A 22,456-nucleotide genomic window follows, 5' to 3' on the forward strand; every position below is an offset into this window, starting at 1 on the left:
GACCCACTTGGTTCTTGAAGATCCAGTGGGTCTGATGTCTGTATAATACAGTACAGAACCCCTATAGGTTTCTGTACTGTATTTTACTTACACTGAACAGATCTATGCTTTCAGCACAGATCTGTTCAGCACCATGGACAGCAGGACGCCTGAGCAGGCGTCCTGTTGCCATGGGAACCTTCCCCGTCTGCTCAGTTATGGTCAGAACTTCGCAGACGGGGAAGGGTGAGGACGGGGCTTCGGGGGGCTCTCTGGGGGCTCTCTCCCTCTCCATCGGGGGGCTGCAAAGGCACAGCAGCCCCCCGATCGGAGAGGGAGGGAGCTCCCTCTTACTGTTAACCTTTTCCATACAGCGGTCCGTACGGACCGCTGTATGGAAAGGGTTAAACGGCTGACATCGCATCAACGATGTCAGCCGTTTATACCAGGGTGCCAGCAATGTGCTGGCACCCTGGTATACCCACTGTACACCAACGATTACGCAATAGGAGGCGGGCGGGGGATCGCGATCCCGCCTGCCGCACCGCCCGCCTCCCGCAACGCCCCCACCGCCTGCGACACCCCCCCTGCACCACCCGCCGCCATCAAATCATGCAGGGGTGCAGGGGGGGTGTACTATATTGATTTTAGGCACTCTAAAGTTTCTGATCCCCGCGGTCAGGGACCGCGGGGATCAGAAACTGCAAAAAGCGCAGCAAACCGCAGGTCTGAATTGACCTGCGGTTTTCTGCGATCGTCGATGCGGGGGGGTCAAATGACCCCCCCCCCCTGCATTGTTACAGGATGCCGGCTGAATGATTTCAGCCGGCATCCCGTTCCGATTAACCCCCGCGGCGCCGGCATCGCTATTTAAAGCCATGACGTACCGGTACGTCATGTGTCCTTAAGGACTCGGGAAACATGCCTGTACCGGTACGTCATGTGTCCTTAAGGGGTTAAAATGGCCCTGTAAAAAAAAATCTTAAAAGTGGCCCAGAGTTGTAGGGGATGAGAGGTCCAAATTGACAGAAGGAAGGGCAACACAAGTAGGTGGGATCAGCAATATCATAACGCAAAATACCATCCCAGCGGAACCATATACCAAAGTGCAGCACATTAAATTGCCACAAAGCTGTCCCTCTGTGGTGGCCATCAATAGCTACTTGTTCACGCTGCCCGGCTTCTTTCTTCTTCTCTGATGACCTGGGAGGTAAAGGACCTTTGGGGACGTCACTTTGCTCATCACATGGTCCATCACATGATCCATCACCATGGTGAAAAATGCTATTATTTTCCCTTATAACCATGTTATAAGGGAAAATAATAATGATCGGGTCCCCACCCCGATCATCTCCTAGCAACCATGCGTGAAAATCGCACTGCATCCGCACTTGCTTGCGGATGCTTGCGATTTTCACGCAGCCCCATTCACTTCTATGGAGCCTGCGTTGCATGAAAAACGCACAATATAAAATCACCGCTCATGTGCACAGCCCCAAAGAAATGAATGGGTCCAGATTCAGTGCGGGTGCAATGCGTTCACCTCACGCATTGCACCCACGAGGAAAACTAGCCCGTGTGAAAGAGGCCTTAGGGTTTGGCCCAAAGTCAAGCCAGTCACTTGGCACAGTGGTTACACTTCTGCCACTGATACTCCAGATCTGTACAGCTTGCTCAGCTATGAAACCTAGTGTCTTTCTTATTTTTAATAAACACCAATTGAAAAAATTATAAAATGTGATTGTATAAAATGCCCCCTTTGCTAGTCCCATAGCAAAATAAAATGGGAAAATTAAAACAGCAGCATGAGTAGTAATAATTAAAGGTATGTATACTACAGCCATATAGCAGAAAACCGACTTTATAAGAAAAAGTCACCATATTGTTATTCCACACAAAACGGTACAATGTTCTTGCACTTGATGGGGTCCCCTCCAGCCTAAGTGCTATGGCTACTATTACAGTAAGGCTACTTGCACACTAGCGTTTACCAATCCGGCAGGCTATAATGGGGTCTGGTCGCAATCTGGCAAATATACCAAGAAACTCCCAGACAAATACCTCTGCATGCAACAGTTTTTGTCTGGCCGATTCCCGCTATTCTATGCCGGAACAGCCTGCCAGAAGGCTGTGCAAGCAGTATTAAACAGGCCTAAGGCTACTTTCACACTAGCGTTCGTCGGTCCGCTCGTGAGCTCCGTTTGAAGGGGCTCATGAGCGGACCCGAACGCAGCCGTCCAGCCCTGATGCAGTCTGAATGGAGTCTGGCGGCGTTCAGCCTCCGCTCCGCTCGCCTCCGCACGGACAGGCGGACAGCTGAACGCTGCTTGCAGCGTTCGGGTGTCCGCCTGGCCGTGCGGAGGCGTGCGAATCCGTGCGGATCCGTCCAGACTTACAATGTAAGTCAATGGGGACGGATCCGTTTGAAGATGCCACAATGTGGCTCAATCTTCAAGCGGATCCGTCCCCCATTGACTTTACATTGAAAGTCTGGACGGATCCGTCTGAGGCTATTTTCACACTTAGCTTTTTTTTTGCCATTTTAATGCAGACGAATCCGTTCTGAACGGAGCCTCCGTCTGCATTATTATGAGCGGATCCGTTCAGAACGGATCCGCCCGAACGCTAGTGTGAAAGTAGCCTAACCCAATGTTTTATAAGTATTGTATTATGTATTGTTATGCTCATGTTAGGTTTTGGCCATTCATTCCAGCAGAGGAGGCAATGGTTTCCCAATTGTTGTCTGGAACAGGGCTAACCACCCTGTTCCTCCCCTCTTGGTAGGAGTGAGCTGGTCCTAATTCCTGCCAGGAGGGGGAGTTCTAGTCCATAGAGAGTAGGGAGATGAAGCACATGTCAGAGTTCCTACTCCTAGGATCAGTTCGTAATTCTCTTGTGACACCATCACTCCAAAGAGATCATTAGTATTCAGAACACTTCTTTGAGAAAGCATCAGTGTATTAAGGCAGAACAGTGATCAGCTTTACAGACTCTGCTGCAGGTGAGGGACTACTGCTCAGACACCTAAAAACAACCACTAGGACAGACTAACATCAAGCCTAAATCACAGTGGACCATTACGTCCATAAGTGCATGCAAGTGCTATTTAATTTATCCAACCAGCCACCATACCTCCTCATTTGGTTCCAGAAACTACACTTTATATGCACTATTGCTGAATGTGTCACACGTTATATTTTGCAAAAGGTAAAGAAAGACTGTTATACATTTACTTCTGGCCTGATTCTTCAAACCACCTTTCTACTGCACCCATCCCCAGGAAGCAATGGCTTGAGGGAGTACACCGCAACACAACATCTCATCAGGGCCACTACTACTCCCATCCTCTGTACTGGCTTCTCAGGGGTTCGCTGCACTATTGCTATAGTTACGCACATGTTTCTAATGTACTGAGGAAACAATCTGTGTAGATTTGAAGGCATAGTGTTGATTTTCAAAACTGCTGTACACAAATTTCAGACGAATCCAAAGTGTAAAATATCACATTGCTTTGTAAAAGTAAAAATTATTTATTCCTATAATGCTATAGGTATTTATCACACACAAGGGGAATCAGTCAACAGCAGGGATCTGCATGCAGAAGTAGGGTGGGTACAAAGAAATATCCTATGGTAAATATACTGAAACGTATTTTAATTTTACATTTGTGAGACATATACCGTACTACATTTATTTTTCTTGGAAAGCCATCTTAATGCTGAATGTAAAGCCTTTAGAACTATTTTAAAGATTACATAAAAACATTTTCCTGACATAACGCTACTGTAAAAGGGGTTGTCCCAGAAGAATATAGTCATAATAGTTTAATTCAGCCAGTAATTATAAAATAAAATTGTATTTACAATTTATTTTAATAAAAATGCTTCTGCCCCCATATATTCTCAGAATTACATTATAGCACCACCTGCTATTTCTTATTGAACAGCCTTTCTTGTTCGACCTCAGTAAATAGGCAGAGGTGGACACACATGCTCAATCTGGTCTCTCCTACTCTGAGCAGGACTGAGCATGCTTTTCCACCTTGATACATTTACTGAAGTGGGCACAAAAAGGTTGTTCAATAGCAACAGCAGGTGACACTATTCTAATATAATTTCAGGAATATCTGAAGAAAGAAGTTTTTTATGTAATAAGTATAAACAAAAAAATATTTATAATTATGGGCTGGATTAAACTATAAAGAATATTCTTCATGGAATAATCCTTACAATAAGACTACATGCACACAAACGTTGTTTGTTTCCGTGTCCGCTCCTGTTTTTTTTGCGGAGAGGATGCGGACCCATTGATTTCAATGGGTCCGCAAAAAATGCGGACAGCACACCGTCTGCTGTCCGCATCAGTATGTCCGTTCCGTAGCCCTGCAAAAAAAATAGAACATATCCTATTCTTGTCCGTTTTAGGCATTGTTACAATGGATCCCCCCAAAAAAACGGATGGTATACGGATGGCATCAGTTTTCTTTTGCGGATACGCAATTTGCAGACCGCTAAACACATACGGTCGTGTGCATGTAGCCTAACTCAGATATATTTAAATGAAAAGAGCCGCCCATATACATGGCCACCTGCGGCTGGATGCGACTACATTGGATAGTGGAACAGTGTTCAGGGGAGCTGAGGGCCTCAAAAGTGGATGCAGAAACATCTGTTAATACATATAGGCCAGCCATCTGGGCCTTTTTTAGTCCTGGGCTGTCACTATAGCACAGTCAGCATTTGTAACATCAGAAGTGATAACCGGTAGAGGAATCTCCATCCTTTTGTTCACACTTCAAGATCACACAACATCTAAGTGGTTAGAGTTTAGTTTGTTCCTGGTCAATTCCACCTTGGTTAATAACTTCCGTACCAGCATGATTTCAGTGGAGTAAATGTACAGCACAATACATGAGTACAGTACCATGTTTCTGCCTACATGGTACATTTTTGGCACAGTGCGAGACAGGGTTAATGATTTTCTTACCAAGTATTATAGCTAGAGATGAGCGAATTTTTAAAAAATTCGATTCGTCGGTTCGCCAAAATTTTCGGGAAAAATTTAGTTCGATCCAAATTTATTTGCGGCGAATCGTGTTAAAAAATGGCTATTTCCTGGCTGCAGAGAGCCTTTATAGTGGTGTAGAACACTGTGCCTTGCTGTAACACGCATAGAGACTCTGCTTTGTTAGTGAAATAATACTGTGAGTCCGTATTTCATGCAGATGACAGACGTCGCTCTTAGAATCACTGTATACTTCACTTATTAGGGCAGTCACGGGGCCAAAACTGACCAAGTAACTCAAGTATCAACTCAGCCTTACAGGTCGATGTTAGCGCCAAGGAGAAGCGCATTCCTTTTACACAGTTGCCAGCTGATTCCACATAGATTTCTACAGAACCTGTTCTATTAAGCGCGTATACAAGTAGAGCCCCCCGACAGAGTGGAGAGGGTGTCATCAGTAAGTTTGTGTTGACGTCACTGATTAATTAGCCCTTCCTGTGATCCATCAGAACAATAAAGCACAAAAAATGGATCCTGTCTGTGGAGCATATGTCTTCACTCGGTCAGCATTTGCTCAATAATCCATCAGTAGTGCTAATGCCAAAAAACCCAGGAGTGGATTTAAAACAGAGAGGACATGTGAATTGAATATTTGCATGTCTTCTGTGTTTTGTACCCACTCCTGCTTTTGGCTACCAAATCATAAGCCAATTCTGATTGGACCAAACAGGCCTTACAGTTGTAAGCCGTGAACCGGGTTGGGCTCCCCAGGATACAGCGAAGTCACAAACAAGGAAAAAGACTCTGACACCAGCTCTTGTAGAACAGACTTTGTTTTACTGTTACGGGATATCAAACACACTCCTAAATGCAATATTGAGAAACTTTAGAGAAGCTCGACCAGTAGTGATGATCAAGCATGCCCGGCCAAACACCTGTTTGGCTCGAGTATCTCAATGCTCGGCACACGGCGGTACTCGGCCGAGTACCGCATGTGCTCGAGCGCCATGCTCGAGTCTCCTCCCCGCATGTGCAGGTAAATACTGCCCTCACTGTAATGCCAGTAGCCATGTTGCCTACTGGCATTACAGTGATTGGCTGGCCGGAACGAGTCATTGGGTGCTATATAGCACCCGATGACGGATGTTCGGCTCATTCGTTGTCAGGGAGAGCTGAGCATAGGAAGGGACAGAGAGTGTAGGGAGTGTAATTTGATATTTTTTTTTGTACAAAAACGTTTTAGAGACCCAAAAGTCCTTGTAAGGATTATTGTGTGTGACAGCAGCAATATATGTTTGTAGCGCAACCTGCGCTAAATTGCTCAATGTTAGGCCTCATGCACACGACCGTTGTTTTGGTCCGCAGATCAGTTTTGCGGACAAGAATAGGCATTTCTACAATGGGCCACCCGTTCCACAAATTGCGGAAGGCACACGGGCGGCTTCCGTTTTTTGCTGATCCGTGGTTTGCGGACCGCAAAAAAACTGAACTGTCGTGTGCATGAGGCCTTAGGGAGAGCTGTGCATAGGAAGGGACAGACAGTGTAGGGAGTGGAATAGGAAGATTTTTATACAAAAAACTTTTCAGAGACCTAAAAGTCCCACTATTGTGTGTGACTGCAGCAATATATATTTTTAGCGCATCCTGCGCTAAATACCGTGTAATAGGCCACTGCGAACAGTTAAATTATTCGCGCCACGTCTCCTGTGTAAATTGTCCGCATCTCTAAAATATCAGTGACATCCAGTGTACTTTTTCCGTAGACGTGTCCGCTGCAGACAGTTAAATTATCCGCGCCACATCTTCTGTGTAAAGTGTGCGCATCCAAATAATATCTGTGACATCCAGTGTACTTTTTCATTAGACGGTGTCCTCCACTGCGGACAGTGAGATTAGCTGTGTCAAATCTCCTGTGTAAAGTGTGTGCATCCCTAAAATATCAGTGACATCCAGTGTACTTTTTCTGTAGACGGTGTCCACTGCGGACAGTTAAATTATCCGTGCCACATCTCCAGTGTAAAGTGTGCGCATCCAAAAAATATCTGTGACATCCAGTGTACTTTTTCAATAGACGGTGTCCGCTGCGGACAGTAAGATTAGCTGCGCCACATTTCCTGTGCAAAGTGTGCGCATCCCTAAAATATCAGTGACATCCAGTGCACTTTTTCCATAGACGGTGTCCGCTGCGGACAGTTAAATTATCCGTGCCACATTTCCATTGTAGAGTCTGCGCATCCAAATAATATCTGTGACATCCAGTGTACTTTTTCAATAGACGTGTCCGCTGCGGACAGTGAGATTAGCTGCGCCACATCTCCAGTGTAAAGTGTGCTCATCCAAAAAATATCTGTGACATCCAGTGTACTTTTTCCATAGACGGTGTCCGCTGCGGACAGTGAGATTAGCTGTAAAGTGTGCTCATCCCTAAAATATCAGTGACATCCAGTGTACTTTTTCTGTAGACGGTGTCCACTGCGGACAGTTAAATTATCCGTGCCACATCTCCAGTGTAAAGTGTGCGCATCCAAAAAATATCTGTGACATCCAGTGTACTTTTTCAATAGACGGTGTCCGCTGCGGACAGTAAGATTAGCTGCGCCACATTTCCTGTGCAAAGTGTGCGCATCCCTAAAATATCAGTGACATCCAGTGCACTTTTTCCATAGACGGTGTCCGCTGCGGACAGTTAAATTATCCGTGCCACATTTCCATTGTAGAGTCTGCGCATCCAAATAATATCTGTGACATCCAGTGTACTTTTTCAATAGACGTGTCCGCTGCGGACAGTGAGATTAGCTACGCCACATCTCCAGTGTAAAGTGTGCTCATCCAAAAAATATCTGTGACATCCAGTGTACTTTTTCCATAGACGGTGTCCGCTGCGGACAGTGAGATTAGCTGTAAAGTGTGCTCATCCCTAAAATATCAGTGACATCCAGTGTACTTTTTCTGTAGACGGTGTCCACTGCGGACAGTTAAATTATCCGTGCCACATCTCCAGTGTAAAGTGTGCGCATCCAAAAAATATCTGTGACATCCAGTGTACTTTTTCAATAGACGGTGTCCGCTGCGGACAGTAAGATTAGCTGCGCCACATTTCCTGTGCAAAGTGTGCGCATCCCTAAAATATCAGTGACATCCAGTGCACTTTTTCCATAGACGGTGTCCGCTGCGGACAGTTAAATTATCCGTGCCACATTTCCATTGTAGAGTCTGCGCATCCAAATAATATCTGTGACATCCAGTGTACTTTTTCAATAGACGTGTCCGCTGCGGACAGTGAGATTAGCTGCGCCACATCTCCAGTGTAAAGTGTGCTCATCCAAAAAATATCTGTGACATCCAGTGTACTTTTTCCATAGACGGTGTCCGCTGCGGACAGTGAGATTAGCTGTAAAGTGTGCTCATACCTAAAATATCAGTGACATCCAGTGTACTTTTTCCATAGACGTTGTCCGCTTCTGACAGTGGCCTTACCAGGGCCACATCTGCAGTGTAACATGTGCACTTCAAAACATTTTTGGTGACATACATTGTAATTTTTCCGTAGATGGTGTCCTCTTCTGACAGTGACCTTACCAGGGCCACATCTGCAGTGTAACGTGTGCGCTTCAATAATTTATCTGTGACATACAGTGTATTTTGTCAGCTTTAAAAACATACTTCCCCCAGAACCCAAAGACTTTGGTTTCCCGGAAACAGCTCTGCGGGTCATGGGAATAACGTCGCCGGATCGCCAGTCATCATAGTTTATGGTCGGAACTACGACGTTATCTGATCATCTTCGAACTTCTGACTTTCGTTTTTTGATTAACGAAAACATTCTAGGCAAATGCTTTTGCTTCAGTTCGTCTTGCAGCGGTGCAAGAATTTCACCTCTAGCGGCGCAATACGGGTGCCCCCAGCCATCCCTCTTTTTTTTTTTTTATATTAACAATTTTTATTGTTTTTCATTTTCATGAGATAAACATAGTCAAGTACATAACATGTACAGAACACATACAAATTACATGCCATGAATTATGAGATCTTAAATACAAAGGCCTCTAAATAGCATTGAAAAATGAGAGAGAAGTTTGCCGGGCCACATAGATCATGGCCAGCCATCCCTCTTAATCATGGCCCCAGTTCCGAAAACCCACAAAATAGAACTGGAGTCCTATTCCATTATTCCTAGCTGAAGTATTCAGGCGACCAGGCCTGCTTTGAACACTATAAATTTTTTCAATGGTCAGCTAAGGAGCAGGCATTCTCCCATAATTTTTTAAATGGTCAGCTCAGCAGAAGGCTCTCAACCATAATGTTTTAAAGGGTCAGCTCAGCAGCAGGCCCTCGCAAATAATGTTTTAGAGGGTCAGATCACCTGCAGGCCCTCGCATATAATGTTTTAGAGGGTCAGCTCACCTGCAGGCCCTCACCTACAATCTTTTGGAAGGTCAGCTCACCAGCAGGCCCTCACCTACAATCTTTTACAGGGTCGGCTCACCTGCAGGTCCTCACCTAATTATACCTAATAGGTAATTTGCATGCTGCTGTGCTTGGATGTGGTAGCTGTAGCAGTTTCTCAGACTCCCTCTCCGAAATCGAACACTGATTCCCCGTTACCCGTAGTCACCGTGGTTGGCTTTGAACAATTGTACCACAATGTGAATGAGGCCCTCCTTTATGGATCTACAGATTGTATCGGAGTGCCTCTTCCTTGTAATTTTGGGCAGCACTTTCACTTTATATACAAGTAAATTTACAGGAAAGAGTGTTTCCTAAGAATGTTTCCTCTAAAATACATTTTATCTTCGGTTTTGTGCGTATTATTGTCAGTCTGTAAAAGTGGCGCACTATTCGGACAACAACGTTCCCAGCAGCGACCTGGGAGTCCAAGATGCATCCAGACATCCTCCCCATGCTTTTCCCGAACCATTTCGGTTGTGTTTCCATCAATTTCTGACCTTTTCCTATGAACCAGGCACCCTCCCCTCCCCAGGGGGTGCCTGGTTTAACCCCTTAACGACCCTGCCTTTTTTCACCTTAAGGACTAGGCAATTTTTAGCAAATCTTATCTGTGTCACTTTATGTGGTAATAACTTTAAAACGCTTTTACATATCCAGGGCATTCTGAGATTGTTTTCTTGTTACATATTGTACTTCAATACAGTGGTAAAATTGAGTCAAATTTTTATTTTTTTTATTTATAAAAAAATACCAAATTTACCCCAAAAATTTTCAAATTTTCAAATTTCTATTTCCCTACTTTTATAATGGATAGTAATACCTTCAAAAATAGTAATTACATTACATTCCCCATATGTCTACTTCATGTTTGAATCATTTTGAAAATTACATTTTATTTTTTGGGGACATTAGAAAGCTTAGAAGTTTAGAAGCAAATCGTAAAAGTCACTTTCTGGGGCTTACATATACACATAGAAACCACCCATAAATCACCCCATTTTAGAAACTACACCCCTCAAGCTATTCAAAACTTATTTTACAAACTTTGTTAACCCTTTAGGTGCCCCAAGAGAATTAAATGAAAATGGAAATAACATTTCAAAATTTTACATTTCACATTAAGGGTTAATAGCCAAACAAAACTTAAAATCTATTACCCTGAATCTGGAGTTTAAAGAAACACCCCTTGTGTGCTCAAAAACCGAAGTATGGGCGCACAGCAGGCTTCATAGTGGAAGGAGCACCATATGGCTTTTGGAGAGCGGATTAAGCTGGAATGGTAATTGGGAGCTATGTCGCATATGAAGAAACCCTGAGGTGGCCCTACAATGGAAACCCCCATTCTGGAAACTACACCCCTCAAGGAATATTTCCAGGTGTGTAGTGAGCACTTTGACCCATCGGGCGTTTCACAGAATTAGGAAACGCTTGGCTGTGAAAATGAAAAATTTTGCAGAAAAAGTTTCTTTACACCTACATTTTTCACTTTCACAAGGGGTAACAGGACAAAATGCACTCCACATTTTGTTACCCATTTACCCCTGAATATGCCAACACCCAATATGTGCTAAAAAAATGATGTATGGGTGCATGTCAGGCTCCAAAAGGGAAGTAGCGCCATAAGGCTTTTTATAGACAGATTTTGCAGGATTTGTTTTTGTGAGCTATGTCGCATATAAAAACACCCCGAGGTACCCCCAGAGTGGAAACCCAAAAAAAGTTACCCCATTCTGGAAACTACACCCATCAAGGAATATTTCAAGAGATAACTTTGTCCTCAAAGGTAATTCATGGAATGGGCTGTGAAAATGAAAAATTTACATTTTTTCCAGAAAATTTACTTTAGGCCCATATTTTTCACTTTCAAAAGGGTGAACTGGAGAAAATGTACCACCTAATTTATTGTCATTTTTTTCCTGATTACAGCAATACCCCATATGTGCTTGTATACTGCTATATGGGCGTACCACAGGGGTCAGAAGGAAAGGAGCATCAAATGGCTTCTGGATGGCAGATTTCACTGAAATAATTCAAAGGCGCCATCTTGCAATTGAACACACCCTGAGGTGGCCCTAGAGTAGAAACCCCCAAAAAGTGACCCCATTCAGGAAACTACACCCCTCAAGGAATATTTCAAGGTGTGTAGTGAGCATTTTGACGCATCAGGCATTTCACAGAATTAGGAAAATGCTTGGCTGTGAAAATTAAAAAAATGATTTTTTTTCCAGAAAAATTTGCTTTACACCCACATTTTTCACTTTCACAAGGGGTAACAGGACCAAATGCACGCCAAATTTTGTTACCCATTTCCCCCCAAATACGCCAACACCCTATATGTGCTCAAAAAATAATGTATGGCCGCACACGGCAGGCTTCAGGGTGGAAGGAGCACCATATGGCTGTTAGGGGAGAGGATTTAGCTGGAATGGTAATTGGGAGCTATGTCGCATATGAAGAGAATTTGAGGTGGTCCTATAGTGGAAACCCCCAAAAGTGACCCCATTCCAGAAACTACACCCCCGTACGAACATTTTAAGTGGTGGAAAGGGTACTTTTTACCAAACAGGTGTCTCACAGAAGGCAGAAATACTAGAGAGAGGATTTCAAAGCACACATTAGTAAAAATGAAAAATTACTAGCAGACCCTAATTTTTCACTTTTACAAGGGGTTAAAGGAGAAAATGCACCCCAGTATATGTTCTACATTTTCTTCCCATTTTGCGAACACCACACATGTGCTCGTAGCCTGCTGTTTTGGCGCACAGCAGGCCTCTACAGGCAAAGTGCAAAATATGTTTTTTGTAGGCCTAAATTGGCAGACATGGATTTTAGCTGCCATGTCGCACTAAAAAAAATTCCTGAGGTCCCCAGAAATGAAAAACCCCAAGAAGTGACCCCATTTTGGAAACAGCACCCCCGTACAAACATTTTAAGTGGTGGAAAGGGTACTTTTTACCAAACAGGTGTCTCACAGAAGGCAGAAATACTAGAGTGAGGATTTCAAAGCACACGTTTGTGCTAAAATAAATGATGTGTGTGCATGTCGGGGTCCAAAAGGGAAGTAGCGCCATAAGGCTTTTTATAGACAGATTTTGCAGGATTTGTTTTTGTGAGCTATGTCGCATATAAAAACACCCCGAGGTACCCCCAGAGTGGAAACCCAAAAAAAGTTACCCCATTCTGGAAACTACACCCATCAAGGAATATTTCAAGAGATAACTTTGTCCTCAAAGGTAATTCATGGAATGGGCTGTGAAAATGAAAAATTTACATTTTTTCCAGAAAATTTACTTTAGGCCCATATTTTTCACTTTCAAAAGGGTGAACTGGAGAAAATGTACCACCTAATTTATTGTCATTTTTTTCCTGATTACAGCAATACCCCATATGTGCTTGTATACTGCTATATGGGCGTACCACAGGGGTCAGAAGGAAAGGAGCATCAAATGGCTTCTGGATGGCAGATTTCACTGGAATAATTCAAAGGCGCCATCTTGCAATTGAACACACCCTGAGGTGGCCCTAGAGTAGAAACCCCCAAAAAGTGACCCCATTCAGGAAACTACACCCCTCAAGGAATATTTCAAGGTGTGTAGTGAGCATTTTGACGCATCAGGCATTTCACAGAATTAGGAAAATGCTTGGCTGTGAAAATTAAAAAAATGATTTTTTTTCCAGAAAAATTTGCTTTACACCCACATTTTTCACTTTCACAAGGGGTAACAGGACCAAATGCACGCCAAATTTTGTTACCCATTTCCCCCCAAATACGCCAACACCCTATATGTGCTCAAAAAATAATGTATGGCCGCACACGGCAGGCTTCAGGGTGGAAGGAGCACCATATGGCTGTTAGGGGAGAGGATTTAGCTGGAATGGTAATTGGGAGCTATGTCGCATATGAAGAGAATTTGAGGTGGTCCTATAGTGGAAACCCCCAAAAGTGACCCCATTCCAGAAACTACACCCCCGTACGAACATTTTAAGTGGTGGAAAGGGTACTTTTTACCAAACAGGTGTCTCACAGAAGGCAGAAATACTAGAGAGAGGATTTCAAAGCACACATTAGTAAAAATGAAAAATTACTAGCAGACCCTAATTTTTCACTTTTACAAGGGGTTAAAGGAGAAAATGCACCCCAGTATATGTTCTACATTTTCTTCCCATTTTGCGAACACCACACATGTGCTCGTAGCCTGCTGTTTTGGCGCACAGCAGGCCTCTACAGGCAAAGTGCAAAATATGTTTTTTGTAGGCCTAAATTGGCAGACATGGATTTTAGCTGCCATGTCGCACTAAAAAAAATTCCTGAGGTCCCCAGAAATGAAAAACCCCAAGAAGTGACCCCATTTTGGAAACAGCACCCCCGTACAAACATTTTAAGTGGTGGAAAGGGTACTTTTTACCAAACAGGTGTCTCACAGAAGGCAGAAATACTAGAGTGAGGATTTCAAAGCACACGTTTGTGCTAAAATAAATGATGTGTGTGCATGTCGGGGTCCAAAAGGGAAGTAGCGCCATAAGGCTTTTTATAGACAGATTTTGCAGGATTTGTTTTTGTGAGCTATGTCGCATATAAAAACACCCCGAGGTACCCCCAGAGTGGAAAACCCAAAAAAGTTACCCCATTCTGGAAATTACACCCCTCAAGGAATATTTCAATATGTGTAGAGATAACTTTGTCCTCAAAGGTAATTCATGGAATGGGCTGTGAAAATGAAAAATTTAAATTTTTTCCAGAAAAATTTACTTTAGGCCCATATTTTTCACTTTCAAAAGGGTGAACTGGAGAAAATGTACCACCTAATTTATTGTCAATTTTTTCCTGATTACAGCACTACCCCATATGTGCTTGTATACTGCTATATGGGCGTACCACAGGGGTCAGAAGGAAAGGAACATCAAATGGCTTCTGGATGGCAGATTTCACTGGAATAATTCAAAGGCGCCATCTTGCAATTGAACACACCCTGAGGTGGCCCTAGAGTAGAAACCCCCAAAAAGTGACCCCATTCAGGAAACTACACCCCTCAAGGAATATTTCAAGGTGTGTAGTGTAAAAGGAGGGTGATGCTTGAAATCATTGTTCTTAGATCTTGCTTGCAGTCTTTATTGCAACTTTATTCATGCCACCTATCACGCGGCAGATGGTACTTAGATAGGCACTTCAATGCAAACTTATGGCTCCATCACAATTAAAAGTGGTCCTTTGGGGGATTTTAATTGTGATGGAGCCATAAGTTTGCATTGAAGTGCATATCTAAGTATCGTCTGCCGCGCGATAGGTGGCATGAATAAAGTGGCAATAAAGACCGCAAGCAAGATCTAAGGTCCACGTGCATACAAGCCGCTGGCGTGGGAGTTCAGACGGGAACAGATCGCAAGACCCCGGTCCATTTCACTACAAAGAGCGACATTTGGGCACAGACTACAATATATGGTATAATTGTTCCTAAATATATGCCGGCAAGAGAAAATACATTTTGAAAGTAAGCAGTGAACTGCGCTTCAGCGGGACGCCGCTGATACTTCACCATAGTGGGATGCCGCTACTATTGGTATTTACTGTGCTATATATGTTATTGCTGGTGTATAGCTATTCATGATTTTATTTTCCAGTACTCATTGTGGTTTTATTCATTTACCCCATATACGGGGCAGGAATAGGTTTTATTTATTGGTTCTTTAATAAATTAATTGTTGGTTTCAATATCTGAGAGTGCCCAGTTTTTTCTGTGTTAATTGCAATACTTTTGAGTAGACAGGGTGAGCCTACTCTACTGAGAGCACCTCGCATGGTCCTTTGTTGCTCTAGTGCAGCACATTACTACTATTCCTATAGGTATATAGAACACCTGAATCAATATTTTGTGGAAGCACGTATATCAAACCCCTTAATCAGTATTTTGTGGAAGAAGGTATATTGCACCCCTCAATCATTTTTTTTGGGCAACAGGTATATCACACCCATTGTAAATAGTTGTTCCAATAGCGATTGTCCCTCTATATATCTGCGGTATCTCAGCAGAACCGCACACAACTGCTGCACAATACAAATGCACTATATACTTTCTATGTTAGAAAGTATATTATAGGTATATCACACTGCTCAATCAGTTTTTTGGGGGGCAACAGGTTTATCACACCAGTTGTAATTAGTTATCCCAATAGCGTTTGTCCCTCCGCACACAATTGCTGCATAATACAAATGCACAATAATATACTTTCCATGTTAGAAAGTATATTATAAGTATATCGCACCCCTCTGTGTATCACACCTATCGATAACACACCTATACCAGTCCTTAAAAGGACTTTTGTGGCCCTATTAGCTAGCATTTGGTGTCCCCAACAGTCTGTCCCTGCTCCACAAAGCAACCTCTCCATACACTGGCAAAACACAGAATGTAAAATGGCTGCCAGATCGGGTTCTGTTATAGGGTTGGGGGGGTGTCCATGTGCTGAAACGTCTTAATTGGCCGTCCTGTCCCACCTGACAGATGTGTCATGGGTCAAAGTTCAGCGCAAATGCAAAAGAATATGGCGCATGCAAACTGCCATATGTTCGCATGTTCTGCAAATCACAATTATGTAAAGTTCGCCATGAAACGACCACCGGGCGAACCGCAAGGCCATCTCTAGTCACACATAAGCTGCCACTGGCTAACATTAAAGTTACACAGGAGAGTACTCCTATCTGCTTGCATCATAAAGAAATCGTTTATGGCCTTTCTCTGTTCATATAGTCGGTCCAACATATGGAGGGTGGAATTCTAACGGGTGGAAACGTTGCATATCAGCCTATGTTGGGGGATGCCGTTCTGTCGCTGAAGCTCAAGGAGGGTGTGCTTTGCGGTGTACGAGTGGCTTAAAGGGAACCTGTCATGTGGATATTTGATTATAATCTAACTAATTATATACAATCATTATAGCCACTCCCCTGCCCACCTGCTGCTGATTCCTATGGAAACAAACTGTCATTCAGCAGCAGGTGGGCGGGGGAGAGTCAAGAGCTCATGAATATTCATGACTCATCATTATCAGCTGGAGCTTTTTAATACAAGATGTTGGCAGATTGACTGGGTCAATTAAAGAAAGTGACCCAGCATTGTGCTAAGCGAATCAGTCACTTATTTATGTTGCCCTTAGTTAGGACACCATAAAACTGGTGACAGGTTCCCTTTAAGTGCATGCAAAGTTTCCTGACCATTTTTAGGTGGATGGGTGGAAGACTACAGGAACCACTTGACAATCAGATTGAACACGTGTACCATGCAGGGCGCCTGGCTCAGCCCTCTTTGACGCTGCGCTGACACAATGTTCTTCCCGTTGTCGGTCACCATGGTTCTGATTTTGAGTTGTCAGTGAGAAAGCCAAGATTTGATTTCTTGACGAAGGACACATAGAAGTTCCTTCCCTGTTCGCCCAGGGCAACGAGGTGCAGAACAGTGTGACACCACCGTGCCCTGCACATGTGGTATGCTGGAGGGGCACTGTGACTTGTCCCTGCAGTTGAGGCTAAGGACATGTGGAGGATGAGGAGGCAGAGACGGACATTGTCGCAGGACCAACAGCATGACAACGTGGAGGTGGAAGCGGCGTGACCTGGCCAAGTTGTTGATGTGGCTGTGCAGGAACCACATTCTCCCAGTGGGCCGTAAAGGACATGTACTGTCCCTGACCGTAGTTACAGCTCCACATGTCAGTGCTGCCGTGCACTTTGGTAGACACCGACAGGCTCAAGGACTGGTCCACCTTCTGTTCGACATATTTGTGTAGGGTTTGTACTGCCTTTTTCGCAAAGAAATGACGGCTTGGGACTCTGTACCTCGGCTCAGCACAAGCTATCAGTTCTCCGAAAGGTGCAGAGGCCACCAATTGGAAAGAGAGGGACTGCAGCACCAGCAGCTCGGACAGGAGAATGTTAAGCTTCTGCACCGTTGGATGCGTGCACACATACTGCTGTCTCTTGGCAATCACTTTGATGATCGATTGCTGACAGAATGACTGACAAGGAGTAGGAGGACGAGCAGGAGCATCTGGAACAGCAGAAGATGGGAATGACAGACAGCTCCATTCGGCTGAGGTAGTGGAGCCTTGACTGGCTGAAACCAGGTGCATGCCACTGGGTGATGCAGCGGTTGCAGCTGCAGGCTGGACCACCACATCGGAGGCCGCTGTATGGTGACGCTGCATATGTTCACGCAGGGCCGACTGACTGCTATCGCCGCTGCCTCCGTGGACCCCTGCATCACTACTTCTTGGGCAGGTAGGATGCTGCAAAGCAGGTGGTCTACCCAGGGCACGTTTTGCTCTCGACCTCCCACTGCTGCCACCCTCCTTACTCCCGGCCACCCGGCCACCCAAAAATGGCTGAATATGTCTGACATGTTTGACCCTACCTTACAGCCAAAGAGCAGCTCTGGAGCACAGACTGATGCTTCAACAAATGAGATAATGTACACAGAGCAGTAACTTTTATAAGAACTTTATTTCTTGGAGACACGCTGTAACTTACTCTTCAGTGATGATTAAATCCCCTTGTCCCAGCATAATGTGACCTGTTTTGGGTCCCACACAAGCCTCTTTGGAGCCCTTTTAACCTATTTACATGACACAGAATAACTCAAGTAGATAATTTTAAGCCATGTAAATATAACCTAATTAAAAGAAGGAACAATATGCTGTTGAATTCATTAAAACTGAGGTCAGCCTAATTTGTAACAGTAGACTCGTGCCTCAAGGATTAAGTTAGAGCAATGCTAACCAACACAAGTTGAAGAATAACTAGATGGCTTACTTCTTGTCTAAGAGTTGCTCAACAAGTTCAAAAAAAGTAAGGAAGAAGAGAGCATAAGCTGGGTGATTGGATGCTTACAACCGAGGAGCGGTGGGTAAACCAATCTACAGTGTTCAGCCAAGAACAATATCTTACGCAGGATCTTCTTCAAGGAGTTATTGCTTTGGGTGTAGTGAAATGGTAAATTTGCATACTATTGCCCATAGAATATCTTACTTTGGTGGTGGGTAACACAAATTGTGTACCACAGTAGACAGTCAATTAGATACATCTGTCAAGTCCAACATCCCTGAGCATGAGTGCTTTTATCAAACAATAAAGCCCCGATCTTAGCAACCACTATCCAGTTGTCTGGCAGCCATTTATCTTATCTAATATACAGGGTGGGCCATTTATATGGATACACCTTAATAAAATGGGAATGGTTGGTGATATTAACTTCCTGTTTGTGGCACATTAGTATATGTGAGGGGGGAAACTTTTCAAGATGGGTGGTGACCATGGTGGCCATTTTGAAGTCAGACATTTTGAATCCAACTTTTGTTTTTTCAATAGGAAGAGGGTCATGTGACACATCAAACTTATTGGGAATTTCACAAGAAAAACAATGGTGTGCTCGGTTGTAACGTAACTTTATTCTTTCATGAGTTATTTACAAGTTTATGACCACTTGTGTTGGATTGTGCTGCCCATTGTGTTGGATTGTCAATGCAACCCTCTTCTCCCACTCTTCATACACTGATAGCAACACCGCAGGAGAAATGCTAGCACAGGCTTCCAGTATCCGTAGTTTCAGGTGCTGCACATCTCGTATCTTAACAGCATATGCATAGCACATATCTGCCCTCTAGTACCTTTTCTGCTGGTTGCCCACAAAATATACACAGCAAAAGTTTGCATTGTTAAAAGCAATGGTGAGCCCTCAAAAAATAGCCAAGGGCAAGGAAGGGGGTGGCAAAGAAAGATAACTATATCATGTGCTTGTGCTTTCAAGGGCTTCTGTTCTAGGTTATGCTTTTAACTTACGTATTTCTGTAGACTCTGTAACAGGAGATATCTACATATTGCCCTGCCAGGGCCTTCCTCCTCAATGACATGGGCATAGAACTGTATGGGCACATAGCAAGGGACGTAGCTATAGGGGGCCCAAAGGACCCTTGCGCACCCACCAGGAATCAGAATGGACATGATAATGATAGGGTTCTCATGGCAGAAACATGAGAGGACGGGAGGGAAAATCCAGGGAACATACTAATGTAATTATGCAGGCGAATAGACTGAGAAAGAGAATGGGAGACCAAGATTGCAACTTCATGAGATAGCAAATGTGATACACATTTCGTAATGTTACTAACTAGACATTGGCAGGCATGGAAAAAAATAGAAAAAATTCACGCACTTTAACTTTTGAAAAAGTGAAATTCTCACTTCTGTTTAGAGACCTCGAGTAAATATGTTGATTGTATTGTCGGGTGCCCTTTTTTGTTTACACATCAGGAACAAATTTATCTGACAAGAATGTGATAAAGGGCAATTTGCAAAGTGAAACTTTTTGCTCTGTATCTGTAAACATTTTATACTGTAGACCCCCCTTTAGTTATTTCTTAATACACATTGGAGTCAAATTATTATGACCACTTCCTATTTCCACGTCAGGAGCTTGTAGCTCATGAAGGAAGTGACATGTCGTAAACTGGCTTGGTGGGTACATAAGGTGTGCGATACGCTGTCTGCATACATATCCCTCGTTGATGTCATAGGTAAAAGGGTCAATTTATCAGATTTGCAAAAAGGCATGATTTTTTTGTTTTTCAGGCCAAAGTTGGCAGTATTTCGGAAACTGCGCAGTTTGTGAATTGTTCTCATACTGTTGTGGCGAAAGTGTATGGTGAGTGGACATATGGAATCACTGCAAATTAACGACATGGAAACTGTCGATCACCACGTGCCATTGATGTGAGAGGTGAATGTTGGTGCGTGAGGGCAGTCCGACACACTACAGCAGAGCAGCTCAATACCAAAATGAAAAAATAAACGATGGGGTTATCAGACGTGTGTCTAAAACAACAGTTCAGCGAACCCTACTGTGTCTGGTGCTCCGAAGAAGACGGATGGTCACTGCACCTCTGCTAACGAGGTTGCATCTACAGAAAAGGCTTCAATTTTCGCAGCAATATTGGAATTATTATCTCTCCTATGAGTCACGTTTCCTGCTTAATCGAACGGATGGACGTTGGCATGTCAGGCAAGAAACAGGAGAGAACATACCCTGCAACTATTGCTGGATGAACACAAGCTGGCAGTGGCAGTGTTATTGTGTGAAGAAAATGTTCGTAGCATTCTCTGGGCCTACTCATCAATGTGGAGGGCACTCTCAAATGATTTGAGTATGAATCCATCTTTGCAGATCATGTACACCCATAGAGTGACTCGACTGTGTATGTAAAACCGCTGCATGAAAAGAAGGAAGCACATCACAGCCCATGCCTTAACTTTCACAGTTTCTGAAATGTGATACATTTTAATCAGATTTTCACTATTACTCAAAGCTTAATTTGATAGAATTAATTCTGTACCTAAGCGCATCCAAAAAGCAGTTTTTTTTTAACCAGAATAAATAGCTCAGAAAAAGAATAGCAAAATCTGTGTGTGGGCTTCAGTGAAGGAAATATCTGCCAGGATGGATGAGTCAGCAGGTAGGCACCATTTACATGTAGGAACACACTGCATGCCCCTGTTATGCTGCAGAAGTGACATTTATGTTATGTAGTTAACCTCGGTGTATGTTCAGCATCACAACATGGTTGTATTTGACCTTTGCAAGGCTGTGTTCATGTAAAGGGTGCCCTGATGATAATTGGCAGATCTCTGATCCTACCCCTCCACCAGAACATATTCTTCAACAGTGATAAATCAGAGAGGTAACTGTCATTTTTTCGGCCTTGATCTGACATACAACTTAATATACCATTGTTTTAAATTTTCACAACAGGTACTGTGCATTTAATAGTTTTCTATATGGCTGCACTATATTTGGTTGAAGATCTTCTGTGTCACAGTGCTCTACTCTGTTTATTTGTAATTCAATGTGTGTTGTAATACTTACTAGTGTAACACCCCAGAGTTGTGTTACTACACTCCTCTACCTCACTACTATCTTCTAAGAGCCTTTACACTGTCATCAGATGTAATTTATATTATGTCTTTACAAATGTGCATACAAAACATGTTAAACATAATTGTTCTTGTAATTTTCCAGGTTCACCAGCAGGTGGCAACAATGCATTGGCCAGGTACAAGTCCTAGTTTAGTGTATCTAGGCTGGAATGGATTATTCCAGCTTAGATCGCCCTCTGTGGAGGTGCGGACTGTTCCCACATCCTGCAGCATGGTTGGAGAAGGGAGTTAGAGTTAGAGTAGCCTCCCCCCTGCTAGGGGAAGGCTGTGTGATAGCCTTCAGGAGACAGCAAGGATCTTGTCTCGGTCTGAGACTTGATCAAATTCCCAGTCTGAGGGAAAAAAAAGCCACAGACAACCTCCAGAGTTCCAGGAAGAAAGCATCCCCTGAGAAACCATCTGTGAGTTAAGCCCAGAGACCTAGGAGAAGCCATTCCTCCTCAGTTAGTCTGTCCCCACAAAGCAGAAGGTACAGAAAAGTGCAGAAGATTAATTCCTGCCACAGTTACAGAGCTACCAAGCAGACATCCTATCCTGCAAGCTCCCCACATATCAAGCAGAATCATTAATTCCTGCCAATGATTGCCAAAACCTGCTGGGACCAAATAACAAACTGTATACTGCTTGGATACATGTTATCTTCAGTAAAGAAATGTTTGAACTTTACCTAAAGGTCTTGACATCATTTTTGCTGCAAAATTCCTCTACTACTCCTACTATCACTACATTCAAATTTATTGCAAGTTAGCCAGGAGTCCAGCCGTACCAACGTAGGAGACACAGTTGACACAATTATCACAACCCTATAGAGACATTAGAAGCCATTACACCACTCTGGCATTCCTAATCTGGGACGTGCGTTATAACACCTTTGAAGGGCCCTGGGGTAGTACCCTGCGCACGCTGCAATTGGCATCACAACAAATTCAGAACTTTAACAACCTGTATCCTGGCCCATTGCACTAATGACACTATAGGTTTTGTCACCTGAAGCTGAAGCCACATGGAGTGAGAGTTTGAACGTATGCCCGGGGACACCTCATGGAT

Source organism: Bufo gargarizans, chromosome 4 (assembly GCF_014858855.1).
Source record: "Bufo gargarizans isolate SCDJY-AF-19 chromosome 4, ASM1485885v1, whole genome shotgun sequence".
Classification (NCBI taxonomy): Eukaryota; Metazoa; Chordata; class Amphibia; order Anura; family Bufonidae; genus Bufo; species Bufo gargarizans.